General features: G+C 40.8%; 1 protein-coding gene across 1 annotated transcript in view; it reads right to left on the reverse strand.

Moving 5' to 3' along the window:
- ZNF521 (zinc finger protein 521) overlaps positions 1-17504 on the reverse strand; it is a 278899-nt gene that overhangs the window by 259484 nt on the left and 1911 nt on the right. The window lies entirely within an intron of this gene.

Consider the following 17504-nt stretch of genomic DNA (forward strand, 5'->3'; position numbering starts at 1 on the left):
GACAACTAATAAAGACACCAGTGCCATTAGCATAATCAATACACAATTTACAGAGCTACCCAGATAGAACAGAAAGTGAACGTGTATGCCATTATCTTAGTAACTATAAATTAATAGTCGTTTCTGGAAATATGTTCTCACTCATATTGTTTCAATCCTGGCCTGTCAAGATAATGTGAGCATACAGTAAATATTTTTATAGTATTTATATTATATATAAATATATTTTAAGTGATGATATATTATCAGATAATCTCCAAATATGCATAAAGTAAAATCAACTAAATCAATCACACATCAGAGAGAATGGCTGATAAACAAAACCCATATTTAATCATTTTGCTTTTTCACCATGTGATTTAATACACAGATATACATATACATGTGTATACCTATAAAATTCAGAAATGTAACTTTCAGTAAATACATGTGGTGAAGGAGCATGCCTGTTCTCAGATGGTGAGCTAGAAGGGTCAGATCTCATCCTTTTTTTTTTTTTTTTTTTTTAAGTTTATTTTCGGAGAGACAGAGATGGTGTGAGTGAGGGAGGGGCAGAGAGAGACAGGGAGAAAGAGAGAGAGTCCCAAGCAGGCTCCGCACTGTCAGCCCTGAGCCCGAAGTGGGGCTTTGAACTCACGAACCGTGAGATCATGACCTGGACCGAAATTAAGAGTTGGACGCTTAACGGACTGAGCCACCCAGGTGTCCCTCATCCTATTTTCTTAAAAGAATAAGGAATCTAATCTAATCAATCCTATGGCTGCCTCTTTTATTATTTTTTTTAAAGCCAATCCTTTTGAAACTTCATATTTAGACGACACTACAAAAAAATAAAAAACAAAAAAACAAAAAACCACCACGTGCCATCTCAGGAATGGTGATGTGTCATGCCCAACTCCTTCCACAGATGACATCAATGCATCGATGTCCCACCAATCCTTGGGGCAACCCATCCCCAAAGGTGTGTCCATCTCTTCACAACAACAAAGAAGATTTGTATGAAAAAGTAGCACATTTCCAAAAAAAATAGACATTGCTTCAGGATGGTAACCTGCCAGTTGGAAATAGGAATTCGCTTCTCCACACGGTGTATTTAAAACAGCTAAGGGACACTACCAGGAGGTTATTCAACCCTAAGTCAGATCCACTGCTATAATTTTGCAGGTCCAACCATCACTCACGTTTTTCCTGTAACTCAGACCGGTGGGCCCCACCCTACCAAATCTCCTGACCTTTGAGCGAGAGTATCCACTGGAAGACCTTTGAAAGCCTACTCGGTTTCTCTAAGGAGATATTTCTGCTGAGACGTCACCAGCAATGCAAAAAACACTCCAGGATCCCTCCCTCCAGCACCCCAGCACCACCTCCCCCAAAATACCTCCCAGATCAGCTTTCTGAGGCATGCGATGCTTTTATCAGAAGCCAAAGCCTTTAATCACACAATTAGGGATTTGTCAGGTTTCCACTGCTTTTAATTCTCTTTCAGGTATAACTGGCTAATACATTTTTTTTTTCTTGTACAAGTAACTTTCTCTGGGGAGGTGTAATAGGAGAGGGAGCTGAGATCTAAATGCTTAAAGGAAGAGGGAACAGCAGAGGAGAAATATGGTGGCCAGAGGATTATTTCCACCTCTTGATCTGGCTTAAGATTGGTCTCGGCTTCTTCCGTTTGAAAACTATGAGCTTAAAAAGACTGTCCATTTCAAGTCCAGAAGTCTACATTCTTTTTCTACTTCAGCCATGCCGGCTTGATAAGCCACAGTTTCCTCACCTATAAAATGGGAATAATAATGACTGACATAAGATTTACTTCAGATCAAATGAAATAGATACACGGCGTCTTCTGACACATTAAATATGTTCCCAAAGGCAAAGTATTTGCCATAAACAGTGAACTCACATCCATTACCTGCCCTCTTTTATTGTAGAGAGTGGTTACTGAACGTTTAATGTAAATATTCACACAATTTCTCTCAGGCTGTCTCCAAAGGGGAAATATTTTCTGCTTTACACGAAGAGGCAAGATGGCCACAGAACTGTGTCTCACCTCAGGACTCTGCAGGAGAGGGAAACACAGAGAGGATAAAATGTGCATGCTTCCTCAGAGGCCTGAGCCTCCTCCATAATAAAAAGCTGCTACTAGGTAGGAACTTGCTAACAGCCAGAGATACATGTTAGGCATCTTACATTCGTTATCTAATACAATAATCATGTAAAGTAGATTCTTGCCATGTCATTGATAAGAAAAATGAGGCTTACAGAGGGGTTCAACAGCATGCAGGATTAAACACAGGTCCCATCGGGCACTGGGTTCCCCAGGTCAACTCACTGGGATATGTTGGTTGTACATCCAGGACCTTGAAAGCTAAAACTACAATAAGGAAGGTGTCTCTCTGAGAGCAATGAGCCCCAGGTTTGGGTGTTTGTAAAGAATCTGAACGGGGCAGGGACAGCCACTTTTCCTTCCAAAGTCTAGAATGTATTCAGCCCTGAAAGGTAGTTCCTAGAACTAGAAATCAAGAGCCTGAGAGACTCTCCTCCCTATTCCATCACGACGTCCTGGCGTGACCTGCGATGGGGCACTGAAGTTCTCAGGTCTCGGGGCAACTGGTAGACGGATGCTCTATGCCCTTGACCCCTCAGAACACTCTGCACCTTGCCTGGCTTCTGACCTCTTCCCTGAGTCTCTCGGCTCAAACTATCACTCTACCCCAAAACACCCTTCCTGAAGTGTCTTCTAGAATATCTATTTTAAATGATCTTGAAGTGGAATTTCTTTTGTCACTCACTGTCATTTAAGGATATTCCACTCATTAAAAGCTGCCTCGGACAATCCTCTTGGCTCTCTCCACTCCGATTTTCATTACTATTTCTTTCACTTCATTTAGCATTAAGGTTGAAGGGAAAAAGTATAAATGGCTATTTGAAAGTCATCTGATTGGATATATTAAGGTTTTAGACTTTGTCCGAACAAAGACAACTTTATGACAGTTATAATTTAGTTACAATAAAAAGAGACGGAAGGGTCTATACGGAGGATCGGCAGACAGGTGAGTGTGCAGGTCAACCAGCGGCCGATGGCTGGGTTTCTCAAGCCTGAAGGGACCCCCAGAGCCCAGCAATCCAGGAGCAGGGACCGGATGACTTCGTGGACTAAACAAAGTAGAACTTGTGGCTGAAGGAGCAAGGGGAGGCGAGGGAAATGAAAATGAAGCAAAATGAACCATTAGGATTTACTGCAGGACAGAACGGAGAAGACGTAAAGAGGAAAGAAATTCCAGACAATCTGCCCCCAAATGAGGTTTCATATAAGATGAAAGCAGTGGCTAGACACAGCCAGACACTGCCTGGTACTGAACACCCAAGCAGCAGCTGTATTCCTGTATTCTCCTTCCATCTTCACACTCTGTGCTCACAAATGCTTCTAGACAACACAGAATTCCACTCTGAGGCCTCGAAGAAAATGCGTCTATGTAAATTTACTGATGAGTATGGTGATGTAGAAAATCGTCCCCTTGTTTGGCTAATTCCTTTGTAAACCCAAGCCCAGATTTACCTTTTTAATTTAAGGATTATTAATAAATCTACTATGATTAAACCTTCATAATGATATGTGAATTATTTGTCTCTAGTTCCTCTCCCAAGAACAATTAGCCTACCTTTGCAAATTAGCATTGGCCCTCTTGCAAAGAACCTCAAAGACACAGACCTGACTTACCAAAAAGATGGCAGAGGCTCTAAAATTAATTAGCTCCACTTTATGTTTCCGTTATCTTTTAATTGGAATTTCTACAAGAATTTTTCTTGCAGAACTCTGTCTACGTTGGAAAAGCATAACGGAGGTTGGAACCAGGCGCTAATTTGGCCAGTGTGAAAGGGCTTAGCCATGACCCACTAAACCTCACGAAGATGTCTGCAAGGAACCCACCCAAGACAGGCCTCTGAAAAGCCTGTGTGCAGCCACACAGATACCTAGAAATCGCTACTCCTGAACCACAGCAAAGAAGAAATTTCTAGAACGGAAAAGAGCTGTATACCATGGGATGCACTTCCTCGTAAGACAGAAAACCTTTGAGGGTAGGAGTAAAAACCATTGACTAGGTACTTGTCATCTGCCAGATACTGTTCTAAGCGCTTACACGAATTAACTCTTAATTCTCACAAAAACTCGTTGAATTAGGTACCATTATTACCCTTAGAGATACAGAAACTGTAGTTCAAAGTGATATAATCAGGGCGCCTGGGTGGGTCAGTCGGCCACCAGGTCGACCAACTCTTGATTTCAGCTCAGGTCATGATCTCACGGTTTGTAACATCAGGGCTCTGCACTGACAGATTGGCTCTGCTTGGGATTTTGTCTTCCTCTCTGTCTGCCTTTCCCCCCACTCTCAAGCATGCATGCCTCCTCTCTCTCTCTCTCTCTCTCTCAAAATTAATAAATGAACATTTTTTAAAAAGTGATATAATCACTCGCCCAAGGTCAACCAGATGAGAATTTCAACCCAGGGCGTCTGGCTTAACAGCCATGCTCTTAACCACCCTACTATACTGACTCACTTACTAAATGTTTGCTAAGCACTACTGTATTTCTAGAAATATGGTTAGGTGCTGGAGACACAGGGGTGGAAGGGGACAGACAAGGCCTGAAGCCCGTGTACTGGGAAAGACAAAACTCAAAGAATGATCAGAAAAGAAAAAAAGAAAATAAACTTTCTATGTCAGACACAAGGTCTATTATGTACAAGGGAAGGCACTGACAAAACTGAAAATAAACAATTTTAAACTTCTGTATGACAAAAGAAAAAAATTACCTCCCACAAAGTCAAAAGACTAATGGGGAAATATTTGCAACACGTAAGTCAGACAAAGGACTAATCTTCTTATTAATATGAGCTGCTCTTTCAAATCAAAAGATAAAAGAGCCAAAGAAATAAAAAGGCAATTCGCAGAAAAATAAATACAAATGATGTATAAACATAGGGAAAGATGCTCATAATTATAGAAATGCTAATTAAAATGTCAATGACATACCAGTTTGCTTGTTTCACAAGTCACATTAGTAAAGATAAAGTATTCAAACACAGATACTCTCTAACCCTGCTGCTAAAAGCAGTGTGAATTGGTATTAACTCTGTGGAGGGCACACTGGCAATATCTATCGAGACATTAAATGCATGTTCCCTTTATCCCACAATCCCATTTTTAGGAATTTATCCCACATAAACAATCACACATGTCAGCAAGAATGTGTATATACTTACTGGAGCAACATTTGTAAATAGTAAATTGAACAAACAAGTAAGTAAATGAATAGAAACAACTTAATGGCCAGCAGTAAGGGAAGGGTGAAATGACAGAACACCATGCAGTGGACAGTACAGAGTTGTTAGAAAAAAAAAAAAAAAAGACAGACCCTGAGTGTTGGTATGGAGGGGCTTCTTGGAAATATACTTAGGGAGGACAGCAGAGAGAGTTCTCACTTTTGTTGGGGGGAAAAGAAAACAGCCAAGATACTCACATGTAAATGTTGCCACCTAAGAATGGTCCAGTTTGCTGCCTGAGGTCATTACCACCAGAATTTTTATCCTCTCTAAATAACCATGGGACAGATATTTAAACTGCAGTTGGAGGAGGGAACACATTATCAGCCTGCCCAGGGTATCGATGCACTCACTCAGACTTGGCCTGGAGAATTATGTGGACGGTGGCAAAGGCTTCAAACATCCTCCCACAGACTCTTTTGGGGGGACTCTGTGAATAATACTATTATGAACAGAAACAACAGAAAATGCTTTAAAAATCTGAGTTGAAAAGTGAAGAGGGGCACCTGGGTGGCTCAGTCGGTTGAGCGTCTGGACTCTTGATTTTGATTTGGGTCATGATCTCAGGGTTCCTGAGTTCGAGCCCCTAATCAGGCTCTGTGCTGACAGCTCAGAGCCTGGAGCCAGCTTCAGATTCTGTGTCTCCCTCTCTCTCTGCCCCTCCCCTGCTGGCATGCACTGTCTGTCTGTCTGTCTCTCTCTCTCTCTCATATAAATAAACATTAAAAACTCTTTTAAATAAAAAATTTAAAAAGTGAAGAAAAGTTTTGATAGGTAGATAACTTTTTTATAATCGTCTAGTTTCTCTGTGTACGTTTTCAATTATAATATATCATACAGAATAGACAAATACAGAATCAGACTGTTGATGTATTGTCATATTCTAGTATTTACTGATCTCCTCGATGTGGAAACTGCTAAGAATTTGCAAAAATCATAAGCAGAAACATATTACACAGTTTGAATATACTTTCCTAAATATCTATGAGGCAAAATGGAGGAGAGTTATTAAATTGTCTTATGATACCAAAATGAGTGATTTTATCCAGTATTTAGATAATGTTGTAAGAATGAAAGGAAATCCAGCGGTTTGCAAGAATAACTAGATCTAATGATGAATACCTCAATGGATGTTGTTAGGGTAGTTTACTTAAGAGTGGAAAAACCAGGCCCATGTATAAAGGATGGCCTGAACTTATACACAAGTAAGCCAAGTGCAAATAATATACAAGAGATCCCACCTGTATGAACTGGAAGTATATTACTGCTGCAAAACTAAGTACAAGTTGGAGTTAAACAACAATAAGGAAACAAAGAATCATCTCAGTAAGTCTTCATAGACTGTTAGCTTCATGAAACTCATAAAGAATTGTATCTGACTTGCTCCTTACTGTATCCTTAGCACCTGATGCGTAACTGATGTTCAACTAGAAATTCCGGTAGAATGCATGACCATGTTCAATAGTTTTCATGCAAAAACATACTAAACTTCAGATTTGATTGGAAAGGGCTTCTCCTATGGTCCTTTCCTGACCTCACGGATATCTGTGATATGTTCTCATAACACCTAGTACTTTCCTTTCACATGACTGTAAATGATTAGTATCTATTTAATTGTCCATTTAATGTGTTTCCACTGTTTGCCTGTAACTCCTTCATAGCATCCCCAGCTCCTAGCACTCCTAGACTGGTAAAAGATGAATGTGAAGTAAATGTTTGTTGATTAAACAAATGACTGAATATTTGTTTGTGTACTTGTGGATTTGTTTGTTTACCATCTAGTTTTAGGCTATGGGGATTCAAAGAAAAGAAACAGAGCCCTGCTCTCAAAGGGCTCATCAACAAACGAGAAAACCTACTTAGTGCTATAGTTTCTATGGAATGCAACACAGAGGGGGAATAATAAAGAGAAGAGTCATTTTAAGTCAGGTGGGTCGGGAAAAGCCTCACAGAAGATGACCGAGGAGTCTTAAGAAATGAAAACAATATTCAAGCCTTTACTACTGTACAAAACTGACTTGCGAACTCACAATCTAAGTCTACAGGAGGTTCAACGTGAGGCTGTGAAAGTCATTAAAGATTGGGCCATTCTGCTCTATGAAAATGGTACCAGCATCTGGGCAAATGGATGAACACGAATTGAAGATGATTAGCCAACACAAGTCAAACTAAATTAAAATGCTGTCCTTAAAGCAACACACTTTGACCTTGGCTCACACATTTGTACTGCTGTAGGTTCATACCCATCCCACTGCAAACATCCAGGCAGGCACAGTTGGTCACACACTCACACAGACACATGATTTCTAGTCCAAAGCAGCTGCTGCTGTTAGAGTTGCTCCCAGGGAGACATGACAAACCCCTAGCGAGTTGAATTGGTCAGTGTCCCCAGGCTCTCATCTAGAAGCGACAAATTGCTCTATGAAAATACCAAAACTTGGATGGAGTCATCCTTATAAAAGCCCTGAGGATGGTTCAGTATGTGATACATGTGTTCTTCTCTATCAGCTCCCTAAATAGAGGATCTGAACAAGAAATCATAGTGGAAAGCAAGACCATCTAACCTCTGGTTGGCTTTGTTCCATCAGCTACAACTCAATCAACTTCACAACTTGAAAAGCATGCCTACCCCATTAATGCGAATTATTGATCAACTTGCAAGAATTACAATTTCTCAATGTGAGAATTCTATGATGTTAGAGATAGAAGGGAACTCAGACGTCGCCAACACCTTCCTTTGGCAAGAAACATAGTGATTTTGGCTCCTCGGAAGGTACTGGACACCAAGTATACAAGTCAGGCACCGAGCTGAGCACCTGGCTGTCCCTCTCCTGGCCGAGGGACACAGAGGCAAAGAGAGAGGTAGGAAGCCATGGTGAGGGCCCCTGGGAGTCACTGGCCCAGCTCACTCAGACTGGGGTTTAAATATGCAAATCAGCAAGTATAAAAAACAGTTACGTTTAACAGGAGCTATAAAACGGTGTTATTATCTTGTAATGGTTTTATTTTGAAGATTAAAAATTTGGCATAATGATGCAATACTTATGTAAATGACCTATATGATTGTGGAGAAGGCAAAAGGGATTTCATGTTGATCATCTTTTTCTTCGGTCAGTTACACTCCACCATCACCATTCATTCGGCACTCACATCTTTGAACATGAGGACCATCAAGACACCCAATACCATTATCTCTAAATTGTCTTATGCTTAAGATCTATGATTCTGTAAAAGTTTATTTCAAAGCACTCCCCTGTCTCCCAGGGGACAAATAGTCAAATCTGCAGTATGGACTTTTCAATACCAACTTGTTTCATTCCTTAGTGTTCTATTCCTGAATATTTAATGGAATGAGTTCCTCGTGACTTGTTTCACCTCAATTTTACATGGCAGGGGTTCCTAACTGAAGTTTGGTGTTGTTGGCTTTGGGGTTTTTGTTGTTGTTGTTGTTGTTGTTGTTGTTGTTGTTTTAATATCAGCATCATACACATTATCTAAGAGCCTTCAATTATCTTAAAGGATGATATATATATCAATTTTTTAAGTTAACTTTAATATCACACAATTAACTTTCAAGAATGTTGCCTAGATCTTTTAGGAGGAGTAAAAGATATTGCTAAGTCAATGACCTAATATAGGAAATATTCTATGGATTCTGTTTAGTGGTTTCAGTTCAAGTGGGCATACTTATCTTTTAAATATAAGAGGAAACACTGCTCACTATTCTTAAAAGTTACAGCTCACCAATTTTTGGTGCCAAAAATGCTTTTGAAACCCATTCTATCTAACTTTTTTAACTGACTTAACTTGCTGAGAAAGAGAGTGTATCATATACATGCACCCCTTTCTCTTCACTTGGCTTTGCTTCCTTCCCTAAATTAAAAAGCAATGGAAGATATTTAAATTTTCACCCAGTTTTCTAGACCATAAATTTCATAAGAGCAAGGCTTATGCCTGCTTGGTTCACAACCTAATTCTCAGAACTTAGCACAAGGCCAGCAACAAAATAAGCACTGGAAAAAAACAAAACAAAACCCTTGTTAAATGATGAAATGAGCCCCCTCATTTTACAGAGAGGAAATCCGAATCCTAGAGAACAGAGGTTAAGTGGCTTTGCCAAAAAAGTGCAGACGGCACATCAGAGCTCACCCCCTTGCCCTTTCTGCTGGGCAACCGTCTCCCCACTGGCACAAATATCAAGTCACAATACTTAGGACCATAACTAATTGTTTCTCTTTCGATTCTCCACTCTTTCCAGGAATGAATATGCATCCTCTTGAGCCCACAGTTTTGTTTTTTACTCCTTGCCTCTGCGAACAGTCCATCTAACTTTTCATACTGCACACTGACAGCCCCAAACCACCCTACATCATACACACAGCAACTTCAGACTCCATACATCGGCCCATGAACAAAACATTCCAATGAGCTCAGGACAGCACCACCTCCCAGCCAATAGTTCTGTTTTGGCTTCATTGCCACTTAGTGGAGTGATGTTTGTGAATACCTAATTACCTTTCTTCAGTGGATAAAAATAAGAAAAGACAAAAGGGTGATACTAGTAAGAGAAAGCGTATGTCTTATAAACCCAAAACAACTGACGCAAGCCAAATCATTAGGAATGCTAAGAGCAGTCACTAGTCTTATTCACGCACTTACTAGACCTAACCTGGTTTTACTGTGAAGGAAAACAGTAATATTAAAGAACCCGTATGAAATGTTACAAGTTGTTCTAGAAGTCAATATACAGTTTTAAACATCATAATACATGTTAGGTGCCTGGTCACAGCACCCCCTATAGCATGGTGATTCATCATTCACCTCATGGACTCCTTGCTTCATCTGTCTTCACAAACGTATTCTGTATGAATATATGGGACTATCTGTACTCAAGAATGAGAGCCACATATCTCTTTCGTTCCCATCAGCTAAGTAAGTTTCCATCTGGAATTATCTCTCACAGTGCACTGATGGGGTAAGAAATTTTGGAAAAAGCTAATCGTGAGAAAGAAAGGAGAAGAAGGGAATACAAAAAGTGAACTAATGACACTCCGTGGTGAAGTGATTTTAATTTCTAAAAGGAAATTATATGCCTTACAGTGGTACCGATTTCTATTAGGCAAAATCCAATTCAATCCAATTTTTCCCTTAAAAGGCGACCAACTCATATGGACTGCTAAGCAAAATGTATATTAAGTAGAACATTAGAGTCTATTTGTACACGTATCTGTACCACTTACACTGACTTGTCACCTGAGGAGCTGAAACCTTTTGTTTTCACACATGTAACAAAAAAATTTCTTGTAACCAAAACACCAAAATGCGATTTCAACAAACTTCAACACGATGAAAATATATATTCTCAACGTCAATCACTTGACCACATTGAGCTTGAGAACTATGCTCATAAACGAATAGTATACGCTTTCCAAACCAAATCATCTTCCCTTGAAAACAACACACTTAAAATGCTCAGTGCATTCTCAACACATACATTCATGCAAACGACAGACTTACATAGAGTTTTCCTTTCCGGATTTCAAAAATCACTTACTATCCTGCAAAACGAAAATATGCGGTGCCACAATAATAATTTTTAAGTGTCTCTGCATTCATCTTTTTGTTTTAATCTTCTAAGAAGTGGGAGTTTCTAGACAGTCATATTTGAATCAGGATTTTTTTCACGAGCGAATTGTAAACCTCTACAATCAGACATCTAGCGTGGAAGTGCCAAGTGTAGTGTGCGTTGCCATAATAGTGATACCCCCAAGATCAGCCCAGTGCTTGTGGCTGTGGGAGGGTCCCCAGGCAGCTGGGTGACTGCTGCTTGATCATTATCCCTGCTAAAACTGAAGCTACTGAAGTTTTAAAAGAATTCGTATCTTACTGAATTTCTTTCATCTCTAATAATTACTAAACTGGCATAATTACTTTTACTAGAGGTGGAACGTGATGCATGCTAAAAGCCCAAGCTGCCTAAAATTAAAGTTTAAAAAAAAAAAAAGGCCACGATTCTACTTAGTTTTCAAAGATTTATCTTGTGTCAGGCTTTTATGCCAAGAGTTGCATAATTATTTAAACCATTTAAAAGCTTTCCTTACACTATTTGATTAATACTATAACAGAGCTTTTTAAATTTACTAATGTTAACTTTAATGTTTAAGTTTTAATTGCAGTATAATAACATTGTTGCGTAACGTGTTTTAAATCAGACAAGGACACTTTCTCTGCAACAACAACAACAACAACAACAACAACAACAAAAAGGGATGCTGTCCCAGATAGTGTACCTTGTAATCCCCAAGCAAAAAACAGGAACATATTTCAGATTTAATTGAAATGGAATTAGAAAGTTGCACACATCCCCTCCACAGAACTAACTTTAACCTCTGACAGCACGATAGGGGTCAATGGAGAAAATACAATTAAATACATCTGGGAAATACTTAGCCAGAGGTTTGATTTGGAATACCAACGTTAGTATCAAAACTTCATTCAATTCAAAAGCATTCTTTAACGTATTACCTAATGACAACATTTACATTTTTAACAATCCATAAGGCGGTTACAATACGATGTAAGAGCTCCAAGCCTTAAAATTATTTTCTCTCTTAAAAATAACTAAAAACTCAACATGGTATCTATTAAATCTAGCCATAAAGAATGTATTCTATGGCAACAGAATGAATGACATTAAAACCAGCAATGTGAATTTTGTCAGACGAGTTAATAAAGCACAGTAATAGGAAAAACAGACCTTTCATAAAAATTCTTAATTGATCTTGGTAGAATTGCTCTTTTCTACTATCAAAACCTCTTTCTCCTCATTGCATGGCTTTACATCAAAATGAAAACTCAAGCAAGTATACTTAATATTACATTTCAACTTATGTCAACAAGTATTTCACTGGAATTCGCCAGACTAGTCAATTCTCACAGACCTTCTTTAAAAAGAAAAGGAAGGGAGCGAAAATGTTCCTATATGATGAAAAGAAATCTCCTACAGATATGCTACCACACTTGCGATGACCCAAAAAAGCTAGTAAAAAGAAGTATAATTACTGGCAGCAAAAAGTTGAAAAATTCTGTCATCACTATTAGATGTCACCGCTGTCAATAACTACAATGGATTTTAAGGGATATGGGAATACTCTGGCAAAACAAAAAAGAAAGCATTATTAACAGCTTGCTTTAGAAAAAGCTGCTAATCTCAAATCCCGTTGTAATTTCATTTTTACATGTATGCTTTTATGTTCAATATCCTATTTTTTGCCCTTTTTTGGCTGGCTAAAGAAAAGCCAACAATCCACTCATGCATCAAACAGATGTTTTTGTTTTTAAGGCCAAGTGGAATCTTATGAATTTTTGTGCCCTCCCTCTAAGAAGATGCTGCCAGAACTGCTGAAATCGTGAAATCCGGCGTTTTGGAAAAGACTCACTGGACCGTCAGTTCTGGAACTTTGACTAGCACTCGTGGGATTCTTGCCAACTGTAATTGCTGTTTTTGTTTATGTCGGATTGTCTACTGATTGGACTGTAATCAATTTAATGACTTCAACATCTAGTCAGTATAATTTAGAGGTGGTAGAGGGAAGAAACAGTCACTGCTTGATAGATGAACAGAACAAGTGAACTGTCTGAAGGGGTATGGATGTCAAACACTGAGCTGCAGTGTTTCCAATAATCAGGCTTTTTAGCCTCCAAACCCAAAAGTAAAAGCATACATGGCTGTGTGTCGCACGGTTAGCAGAGCATTTTGCCCTCACAGTCACGAAAAAGAATATACAGATAGAGATATATAGGTGCCTTCTTAATATTTCTTAAAACCCACCTTAGGTTAACATCTAGTTATTTAAAAAAAAGTCATGCTTAACTTATCTAATAATAATTTTGAGGGAAAAGCCATAGCGCAAGTTTTAATTAAAAGCAAACTATTACACTGCCTTAATGCAAATGTCTTTTCACATAAAATTCAGGGCTTTTTTCTTACTATGGCATCATTTCCAAAACCAAAACTGAATCTCTAGTGGTAAGGTTATTTTTTTAAGAACTGAAACATATGTAGTAGAAGAGGACCACGCTTTTTTTGATAGATATAAATTTTACCTGTCTACCTAATAAGAAAATCTATTTTGTCTTTGAAAAAAGGGGGGAAATGTGTTTAAATAAGAGAGTTGAACATTTCTATTCAGTTTAGGGGCTAGTCCAAGTTCCCTGACATGGTTGTTTTAACACCTACAATTTTGAGAGCCTTTCCACTAGAGAATACAGCCTAATAGATAGGTTTTCTGACTTTCAAAAGGTTATGGGACTTAAAATCCATTGACTTTTCATTCAAACTCGATAGTTTACATTTCTTCTTTAGATTGAGAGCTACATTTTTGCCACTTCATTATATTTCTAATAAATTACTTCTTTTAAAAAAAGCGTTATAAGTACAAAAGAAGGTAAATGGGAAAAAGGAAAAAGGTCAATCATTAAGTGTGATAACTTCAAAATGTGCCAAGTAACAAAGGGTTAGCTACTGTGACGGCCAAGTTAAACAAGGCACTTTGGGGGCTCTCTTTCTCCCTGGTTCCCACCATGTCTCTCTCGAGGCCCCTGGTACGGGTTTATGAACACCTGAGGGTCCAGATATCCTAATTGTGTCTTGTGTTTAACTTGGCCATTTAAATGTCTAAGTGCTCCCCTCTCTCCTTCCAGCTTTATAACTTGGCTCTTACTAAATATATCACACCTTCAGGCAGTGGACCACTTTTTCCTTCTTACAGTGCTTTTTGGAGTAAATCTCTCTCTCTCTCTCTCTCTCTCTCACTCACACACACACACACACACACGCACACACCCTCTGTTTTTATCAGGTAAAATGGCAGAGAAACTTCCATTAGAGAAGCACCACAAGAAATAAAATAAAGAGCCAGCAAGAAAAATAGAAATAGGTCACAATTGACCAATTTGAGGCAACTGATTTGCTGCCTCGAAAAACAAGCTGGCAGCAGAACTGCTTCCAGTCAGGTGATCGACTCAAAGACCAGGTCTACTCTTAGGAATTGAGATAAATACCCAAATAATATAAACGGGATAGAAAGGGTGGCTCGTTTCATTGTCTGACCACCCCTGCCTCGAACTACTGGCTGCAACTCTCTGTTTCATTAGACAGAAAGGATTATTCTGCAGATTTCGTAGCATAAGGACAGCGTAAGTTTCACGACTTTATAGGCTGAGAGACTTTTGATGCCAGGGCTTTGAGAGGTAGAGGGGTAAAAGAGTTTCACGTTCCAAAATATGTTTCACGGTTTTCTCAAATAGAAAAAAAATGAATCTTTTTTGGTATTTAACAGTTGCGGTGCACGTGAGACCGATCAGGGCTCCACTGCACCCAGAACCTGGCACCCACTCTCAGGAGGTGGGTTATTAGGACAATTACATTGAAGTTTGATACAAACAAAAAATCCTATGTAATCTTTAAGTAAATATAATTCTTCATTCAAAATACTAAGTTTATGACAATACACAAAATAAATTCAACTACTAATACAATTTCCTGGCAGACCTTATTTTAAAGCATTTGGTTGAAAACAAAAACTCTAAACTTAACTGTCATATTGTTTTAATGTTTTTACCTGCCTTATGTAAACTACTCCCCTGAGATAGAAGTTGCAAATTATGATATCAGAAGTGACAGCCATATCAGAAATATCTTTTAAACCTTGTTTGTTAAAGAAATAGTACGGATGTAGGAGACAAGTTGGAAACTGAATGCACAACTTCATGTTTTATTGAGAAGAGCACGTTGCATTTTCATGGTTTCCAAAGCCGCCTTCAAGTTGGTATAAAGTAATCTGCAAGGTTTTGAAACACTGTCACTCATCTAGTAGAATGAAAATTTTTATTTTAGTTGCCACACTACTAATCAGTGCCTCATAAAAGAAGAAACTCAAATCAAGTCTGCCTTTCTATGCCTGCTGATAGCAAAGTGTTGGTTCTTGCTTATTATTGTGGTGATGCCAGAATATTTGTCATAATAACACCTCCCTGACTTCTCTATGATCCAAGGGTGACCTTCCAAACAATATAATGTACAGAATCCACATACTCAGATGACTCCTAAAACACATTTAAAAAAAAAAATGGAGACCCTTCCAGCAAGACATGGGGAAATGAAAATAGTGAAGAAAGGGCTAGATTATTTAACAAGAGCCACCTAGAATGCCATTCTACTTCTCCAAAACCGCTAATATCACAATTACTCATCTGACATAGCTCATCTAAATATGTATTTTCCCAGGTAAATGCACACCCTGAAGAAAAACAAGTCGGATGTTTAGTAAGGACTGTACTATTTTTATTCCTGTCTTCAGCTTCCCACCCCCAAAGCTCAGCCAGCCCACCTGAGGCCATTCCCTGCTCTGGGAGTCATCCAAGCAGCTGATTGAGGAGAACACCACTGTGTTCCGTGCCCACACAGAAAATGGAAGCTAAATCTTTGTTTTTAATGTAAATAGTTTATTTACAGCTTGGCAGTTGAAACAGATGCTGTGTCTTCATGGAGAAGATACTTGAATATTTCTTGCAATATGACAATATGGCAAAACAATAAAATGCCCTCTTTATTCCTTTTCAATTGCCGTCTTCTGCTTACTAACTTAAGAACCGCACAGGTCTTGGTCCCAGGTATTTTGCAATTCGACATATCCAAGATGCCCTGCGAATACCGCCAACTGACGGCTTCACTTACAGCCCAGAAAATCCTACGTGCATGAGAATGAATCCTCTTTAGGAAACACGGGGGAACGCATGCACCCACAATCAACAGAACTTCAAGTGCGAATTAATTCCAAAGGCAGGTGAACTGCATGTTTAGATGCTGCGGAGAAGCAAAATTACCCACTGTGCAAACTTCAATAAACTTTTTAAAAATAAAAAGCTTCCCAAATTACTGAGGGTTCAGAAGCCTTTTTACAGCCCTTCAAACCGGACTGACACCAAGCGCTATCCTATCAAACTCGGAAAGTTCTTCTTGCCAAGCGACTAGGAAGAGGTTTGTCCCGGTACTTCGCTCAGCGTGACTTTTAAAGGAAGCAGAGTGTCACGACAAGTTCCCCGGACGCGAGCGTCGTCCACCGTTACCCTGACACCCGCGCACGCCCGTGGCGTTTATTTTTTCACTATCGGCGCCGGAATCTTTCAGGCCGTTGGTCTAGGTTTTCCCAGAAAATGTGTGGCCCACGTGAATGTAAATCCCCACAAAAATTGTGTCAAGACACATGTCAGAGATTCAGCTCGTTTTCAAACCAAAACTTCTGTGCTTCGGGGAAAAAAAGAGAGCGTTCCGATCTGCGAGGCCCTCCCTCCCCCCACCCGGTCCCTTCCCAGGAGAAGAAAGGGCTTTGTGTGTGCGGTGAGGGCTCCGTTAATCGAGTTCATAAATACACATCGGCCGGGGGCCGGAGAGGCTTGGGGCGCCCGGCTCTCCCCACCCGCCCCCGGGCCGGCGGCCACCTCGGGAGACCGGGTGGCAGTGCCAGGGGCAACTGGGCGCAGGGCCCCGGGCCGCCGAAGAGGAAGAGGATGCTGCGCCGCCGAGGACCAGAGGGCGGGGCCGGGCCGCGCGGACCTCGGCGGGACCCTTCGGGCCCGGGCGGGCGCACGGCCGCCCTTTGTCCTCCGCCTCCGGGGTCGCAGAGGCCTCCGCCGCCTCCAGCTGTCGCGCCCCGCGCCCTCGCCCCGACTCCAAGCCCGCCCTGCCCGCACCTCCTCCGGCCCTCGCGCTCCGCCGCTCACCCTCCCCGCTGTCGGCCTCGGAACGCCGGAGCTCCCGGCTCCCCGCGGCCGCGCGCCCCTCGTTTCCCCGGGGGGAGGCTCAGAAGGTGGAGGCGGAGGAGGAGGCCGAGGTGGAGGAGGAGGAGGCCGCCACGTGACTCTCCTCGCCACATTCCACCACAGCCACCAGATCAATAACTTCAGTGTCCCCCGCCCCCCACCCCGCCGCCAGAGCCAGCCAGTGAGCCCCCCCCCTCCCCCGCACCAAATCCCACTACTCGTAACCCGCAAACTTCCTTCTCCAACGGGGATGACGGAGAGCTGGACCCCATCGCGCAAAGCGAAAGACCAAAGGGGGCGGCGAGGAGGAGCAGGGGCGAGGGGGTGGTGAACTTTCTCGGAAGGGCCAGGAGGAGAACT

This window comes from Panthera leo, chromosome D3, assembly GCF_018350215.1.
Source record: "Panthera leo isolate Ple1 chromosome D3, P.leo_Ple1_pat1.1, whole genome shotgun sequence".
Taxonomy (NCBI): Eukaryota; Metazoa; Chordata; class Mammalia; order Carnivora; family Felidae; genus Panthera; species Panthera leo.